Consider the following 7,583-nt stretch of genomic DNA (forward strand, 5'->3'; position numbering starts at 1 on the left):
AATTTCATGGTTTTCAAAAACTTCTCTTTTGTTAAACAATGAACACTTTTTAGATGTTGCCTTTGGTCTTAATGGGTTAAGATGATACCAACAGTATTATCACATATTAACACTATTATAATTTCAACATTTGATATATTTTCAATGTATTATTTGGTTTAAATGTTTTGTAAATCATCACATTCTATTCTTATTCATGTTTTACACAACATCCCACAGGGTCGACAGGATTGTAATATATTATCAAATTATCACTGATTAATTTTCTATTGATTCACTATTCAGTCATTGACCTAGTAGTGTCAGCAGTATTGTGTATTTGCCTGTGTGTGTTTGTGTGTGTGTGTGTGTGTGTATGCCGTCATGTGGTCTCCTCTCAACCACTCAGTGTTATTATTGCCCTCTCTGCCTGCCACGCTGTCGCTGGTGGTAACAACAATAAATCACTGTTACACCAATGGTGTAATGAAAGCGTCAGCCCCCCACCTTTCTACTCTCTCCTTTTATTATCCTTCACACTTTTTAACCTGTCCTTCCCCTCATTCCCCTTCCTCTGTTTGTCCTCACCACCTATCCTCTCTGTCTGGCCTGTGTTTTGGCTATTAGAATTTGGCATGATGCCTCCATACTACCAAGGAGTGACAATACTCTCATCTTTTCAGTACATGCCAACACCAGATACCCTTGAAACAAGCACTTAACCCTGAAAAATCTGCAACCAAGCAGTTCAGTCACTAACAGTAGTCTGTTCAGTGGCCAAAGACTGATGATCTTGGGAAGCCAACAATTTTTAATACATAAATGTAAAACTGGATGGAGCTGAAAAAGAGCAAACGAGGCGAAAACATATTCATCCACACAATCCTAATTCTTGTCATGCATTCCCAAATACTGTACATGTGAAAGCAAAACCCAATGTCCATTTCAAGTAGGCTATTAACAACTAAAGCTGGGATACACTATGCGATTTTCACAGTCATTGCCAATTTAGAAAAGACTTGGAGTACACACTGACCGACTGGCTTCAGCAGATTTTTATGATGACTGGGGATCACACATTAACGACTTCGCCAGATGAGGGAGCACAGACTACACGGTTTTTCAAACCGACTGAAGCCACCTGAATGCACCAAACTCTCACAAAAAACTCTTGCAGGAGTGACAGTTTAAGAGTTAAGAGTGTAGTGTGTAGTGATTTCCCCCTGTAAACGCTGTTGAACGCATGTCAACACATTTTACAAAGTGTAAACAAACATGGCCGACATACGGCTCGCTGCTGCTGCTGTTTGCGCAGCTATCTGCTGTGAGAAATCCATGCGACCGGATCGTCCAACGAGGGGGGGGAGGGCATCGTATCAGTTTCGCTTTTATCACGCACTGCTGTCATGCATGCGCTCTTCTCTGCGTGTATGTGTGTGTGTGTGAACGCCAATAACGGAGAAGGAGCGCAGTGCAGAGATGAGTGAACGGAATGATATTTCGTTGGTCGAGCCAAAAGACGAAAAATCTATTTGTGGCGGACGTAATTTCTTTGTGGCGGGCTGCCACGAATAAATGAACGTATGGGAAACACTGTTGTGGCATTGGAAACACTAATTTATGGCGGATGAATATATCAAATTGTATAGATTTCTCCACTAACTGGGATATAGTTGGGAAAGTTGGGAAGTGGGATGCAGTTTTATTTGGAAATCCACCTAATATGCTAGAAAACACACAAACCCTTCACGTACTGTATCTCCCTCAAAAATTCATACCACACATTCTGTGTGGCTCCCACTTTATGATGAATTGTTCAGAAACAGGAACAATCTCAGTGATCATGTTCTACTGTTTGTTTACTACTTTTTCACCTATGAATATTGGTGCTCTAATGATCCAAGAATAGCCTAATGCAGATGAAGGACCCCTGACTGTCCATGTTGTTTGATTTAGAGGTTAGATTAAGAGACAGCGAAAGTGAGAGAAGCAGGCATAATCAAAAGTCATAGAGAGAGAGAGACAGAGAGAGGGATTAAGATAGAAGGTTATATATAGAAGGCAAAACAGACAATGATGTTATAGAAAGAAGGTGTTACAGAGAAACAGGAAAGCTGACATGGGAGAAAAGAGGTAAAATAGAGAGAGGGGGGGAAAGACCAAAGACCGAAGGAGCAAAAGAGAGACAGGCATATCACCAGAAAGATGGAGGAAGAGAGAGAGACAACTGCCACTGTTAATCAGTCAGTGGCAGCAGCTCTGTGTCTCTGTTTCTCAAAGACTTAATGGGACCAGGCCCACAGTGTACTCGCCCCACTCCACCCCTCAAGTCCTTGTCAATATTATCAAAACATCTTGGGGGGACATTTTCTGTAACCTCTGCTAAGTTTATATGTAATCAGCCTGTTGACACTAATGTGAGGAGCATGCTCCGCTTCTGAAGTTTCTACTGATTGATCCACTGATCAAGTACCAATTCAACTCTCTCTGGAGGGTCAGAGGAAAGTTGATGAAACCTCATTATTCTACCTGACAGTGAAAGTCATCTAATGCACTTTTTCAGATACTAAAAAAAACATTTCCATCCACTTACATACAAATGAATGTCAGTTAAACTCACAAATAAAAACTAAATACTGGGGCGTCGCGTGGCGTAGTGGTTAGAGCGGGCGCCCCATGTATAGAGGCACAGCCCTCGCTGCGGTCAGCCCCGGTTCGAGTCCCACGTCAGGTGCCATTTGCTGCATGTCATCCCCCCTCTCTCTGCCTCCCCGTTTCCTGTCTGTCTCAACTGTACTATCTATAAAAAATATACTTAAAAAAAAACAAAAAAAACAAACCAAATACTAGTACAGGGTTTCTGCTTTTCTCTTCTTTCTTTTTAAATGACTGATGTTATAAACCAAGCAACAGACCAAAGTTAAAATGGTAAAGTGGGATACATCCTTCCTAATTATGGAATAAAACTCTGGGCAATTTTCCCTTTCAGAAGGTTACAGTGAAGAAGACAACTGTATCTGACAAATCTAAGTGTTAGTGTAAAGCGCTTTGAATGGTCCGAGTGACTAGAAAAGCACTATAAAAGTGCAAGTCCATTTATTTACCATTTAGCACAATGTGCAGTCAGTGCATGTAAAACTCTATCAAGACTAGAGTGATGGAGAATACTGTTCACAGTTTTGCTGTTCTTCTATGTTTTTTGTTCTCACTATTCATCTAACTTTATTTGCTGCTTTGCTTATAGAGCTGAGGAGGAGTTTTTTCCTCCTGTGAGGTGTTATTAATGTGTCAATAATAAAGCTGAATATAATATTCCTGAATATAAAGACATACATTTCCACGTATTCACTAGCTGGTAGTCACAAACAAAGTTGATAATGGCTTTTGTAAAACCCTTAGTAACACAATTAATGTGACAAATCATTGGAAACTTTCATCAGCTGCTTTATGAGACCTAAACCTTAAATTTGACCAGTTTTCTGACCTTATTTTAACCTTACCGTTTCAACACAGCACACACGCAGTCCTTCACTGTGACGTCACACAGGCTCTCTACACACTGCACTGAGTCACTTACGCTCACTTCCCCTCACTCAAATGAAACATCTGTAAGCAAGTGCAGCAGTCGACGCCCAGTTTTGAGTTGGCAAGAACGCAACACAGTCACCTTGTAAACAACAGAAATACACCAGTAACATTAAATAAACTTGTAACTATTGTCCTGTAACACCTTTTTATTTTCACATTCTATATTCAGTAAATATATACAGTTAGTATAGATTATAATATTAAAGCACTCTAAAATGTGCTATAATTACTGTATTCTATAATTACTACCAGATGTTATTACATAGGTATTTTATGAATCATTATTATACTACAATATATATTTACCAGTGATGGGACAAGATGTAATACCACAAAGTGGAGTGGATTCAGCATAAAGGACAGACATACATCAGCCTCTTGTAGATGTATTATAGAAATTGTTCAGTTAGGCTACAGGACTTAAACTTCCCTAAACTACAATAATGTGTAAATCATTTTTACAGTAAACCACAATGACTCCCCCGTCAAAGAGTATTAATGGGAGAAAAGCATGCTTATTGTTGTGACCGTTTTCAAAAATAGCACAGTTGACTGTATTCCTCTTTTCTTCACAGTTCACCTCCATCAAACGCACACATACACACGAGCAACACACTTTGCACCAACTAACGAAAGCTCACCAAGCAACCGGCACCTACATACTGTACACCTACAGTATGTATCAGCTCTCCACAGCAGCTTTGTAGCTAACATATCCAATAGCCAGTGATTTGGATGCAAAGTCGAGGTTGTAGTCACCTTTCACTGCAGCTGTGAACCGACAGCATTATGATTTGACAGGCTACAGTGCACCTACTGCTTGTGTTCGCTTTGTCTCACTAAAGCATCCAACAAATCTGATTTTATTTACCCCCAAAAGAACAGTAAAGCACCCCAAGGGTTCACAAATCACTGATACCACAAGGGACAGAAATGGCAAAGTGATACCAGGTCACACAGGGAGACCAAAGATACCCAACAACTTCATGTAGGATTAGAAAGCCTAGTATTACTGTACATTTTTAAAGAGTAAAAGTTATTTTTGCTAGTTGCATTGAGAGGACAACAGAAGACGAGCAGGGCCAGAGGACAACACAAGCCACCGGATCCATCAGTGATTTAAAGTTATAGGACACAAGGAAGCTTTCAACTGAGCCGGTACAAGGTGCAACAATATGCCACAACCCGCTCACTAGGCCGCTATTCTGCATCTTAACCCATTTACCCTTTCAAATAAGGCGATAAGCTCTGGCACGAATCATAACTACTTTTCCAGGCATACATCATCTAGCACACATCGGTAGAAAAAAAACAGACATCTAACCGTGCGTCCCCCCACCGGATCACTGCGGTACCCTGCACCCAAATGCAGGCCGGCGTCCCTGCAAAAAAAAAAAAGGGAAAAACACCGTGCACCTCGACTCCTTGCTCTCTAACAGGGAATGACAAAAATGAAACGACATCCCATGCAGAAATGAATCGTCCTGTCGTCCTTCTACCGGCCTTACCTTCAGCTTCAGTGTCAGTTTTGGGGCTGGTCTTGTCCTCCTCTGACACCAAGAAGACGTCTTTTGGGCTGAATCGATGATAGCGGCTTTATCAATGGTGGAGACGGACGCTCCGCTCTTATTCCAGCTGGGTCTTCCCTCGATTAGTCCTTATACTCTGAGAGGAAGCGGTTTGTCTGGGCAATTACAGCAGCAGCAGCAGCAGCGGCAGCAGCAGCAGCGGTCCAGGGAGTCCGTGTCGTAGAGATACACACCGCCTTTGGTGCATGAAAAGGGCGCTGCGTGCCTGCAGCGGTGACCGCCGGCTGGGGGAGAGATGCTGTCGGTGCTGGAGATGCGAGGAAGGTAGTGATGACATCCATAGAGGTAGGACCCGTTTCCACCTGACACAACCTCCCTTCCTCCTCCTCCTCCTCTCCGCTGGTGATGCTGGAGAGAAATATCAGCATCAGTGCGGCGTGCAGAGAGAGAGATGGGAAAAGGAGAGGGAGGGGGAGGGAAGAGGGAGGGAGGGAGGAGGAGGGAGGGGGAGGTGGTGGTGGTGGGGGCGGGGGGGGGTGATACATTTTAGCATGAAGCCACAAGAGGCCGTGTTTTACGGCAGCAGGAGAGGTTAAAAGAGGAAAGGAGTCAAGTTCAAAGTTTTTAAATAGAATAAATAGACGACATTTGAATCGTTTGAGGCAGACACGATGTTACTGTTTGTAATTAGCTACTTGACAAATGTTCAATTGAAAAGCCATGCTAGTTTCACTGTACTTTTCAAAGCCAAGCTAGCTCCCCAAACTTTAACTGAAAGAAGGAACTACCTGTCTATAATGAGTTGAGTCACTTTATCATACCTTATTCATCGTCGTTAAAATTGTGTTAGTCGCTGATCAATTAACTGACTAATTAGCTGTCTGCCAAGCTAGCTAACAGGCTAACCAACTTCTTCCCTCTTCTTTCAGGATGGGTCCAGAAACCCGGAAATTAGTAACATTTTGACACTTCCGGTTCCCTGGTCCCAAAATGGGACTTTGGTTTTAGATTAGATGCATGCAATTCGGTGTGTGGTTAACAGAATGTAGATGTATAAATGTCATGTTTTATTATACCACATTCAATTTGTCCATAAATAAAGATAAAATGTGGCTAAATAAGTGACATCTTAATCAATTAAGACTTGTGCTCAATTCTGACAAAACTAAATTGATGTGCTTTTCAAAATCAGGGAAGACAGATGATGCTTGTCAGATTGTTACACAAAATGAGAAAGTGATTGAACGAGTTTCAGTCTAGGTGGGATTTTACTTGGATGAAAATCTGTCTTTTAAATATCATATTGAGAGTCTTACAAAGAAACTCAGGGTAAAACTTGGTTTCTAAAACAAAAGTTGTTTCTCCTTTAATGCGAGAAAAAGACTGATTCAGGCAACTTTTGTATCAATACTTGACTATGGTGATATCTTTACATGCATGCAAATCTCTCCTCTCTGAAAATGCTGGATTCGGTGTATCATGCAGCATTAAGATTTGTAACAGATTTAGGTTTTCGTACTCATCACTGTAGTCTTTATGAGAGTGTTGGCTGGCCTTCTTTGTACAATCGTAGATGGGAACACTGGTATTGTTTTCTTTGTAAGGCCATCCTGTGTGACTTGCCTCCTTGTTTGTGTTCTCTCTTGGTTCCTAAAGTCAACACCAGAAGCTGTAGTCTCAGGCATGATAGATTGATAATGTAGGCTACACTGTTCCTCGTACGCGGACTGTCTTTGGGGAAAGTGCCTTCAAAGCATTCGCACCCTCGTCCTGGTATAAATTACAGAGTCATTTTAAATTGGATTATCTCCCAAGTATGGAAGATTTTAAAGCTAGGATCAAGGACTATTTGACTACTGAATGCACATGTTCTCTCACCGAACGCAGAGTGATTATAATGTATTGATGTGATTTGCTGTTACTGTTTTAGCTGTTTTTATGTTTGTTTTGTTTATGTTGACCAAATGTGTACTTGATGTGGATGTACTGTGCTGCTTTCTTGGCCAGGACCCCCTTGCAAAAGAGATTCTGAATCTCAATGGGATTATTCCTGGTTAAATAAAGGTTAAATAAAAACATAATAAAAAAAAAACATTGTACTGGGCCCGAACAGTATACCTAGAGGCTCTCAAGGGCACTCTGGTCCTGTTTTCTTTGGTTTAAGTTCCCTGTTTGGGTTTTTACTATGTAGCCTACTGCAAATTGTGGATGGCATCTAACCATTTGATAGATCTAACTAGGTTATACTGCAATAGCACTTTTTTCCTTTTGCATTTGTGACATTTTATGTATTTTACTTACTTGCCTTTTGTATTTTTATTATTTATTTATTTTCATATATCTTCATTTTATTGTTTGTTGTTGTTTTCATTATTTTATTATCATTATTATTCGGGGTGTATGTATGTGTGTGTGTGTGTGTGTGTGTGTGCACATGCACATGTTTATATAGGCTACGGTAATTACCCACATACCTGTTTATTTGCA

The 7,583-nt window shown here is 40.9% G+C and overlaps 1 protein-coding gene across 3 annotated transcripts in view; it reads right to left on the bottom strand.

Moving 5' to 3' along the window:
* The window catches only part of sptbn4b (spectrin, beta, non-erythrocytic 4b), an 81,234-nt gene extending 75,730 nt beyond the window's left edge, over positions 1–5,504 (bottom strand). For all 3 annotated transcript variants that reach the window (XM_085795721.1, XM_085795719.1, XM_085795722.1), the window contains exon 1: positions 5,076–5,504. The gene's annotated coding sequence lies outside the window, so the exon portion shown is untranslated. The remainder of the gene's footprint in view (positions 1–5,075) is intronic.
* Between the last annotated feature and the right edge of the window lie 2,079 nt (positions 5,505–7,583).

The sequence above is a fragment of the Trachurus japonicus genome, chromosome 13 (assembly GCF_045865225.1).
Source record: "Trachurus japonicus isolate A0001 chromosome 13, Traja_1.0".
NCBI classification, from domain to species: domain Eukaryota; kingdom Metazoa; phylum Chordata; class Actinopteri; order Carangiformes; family Carangidae; genus Trachurus; species Trachurus japonicus.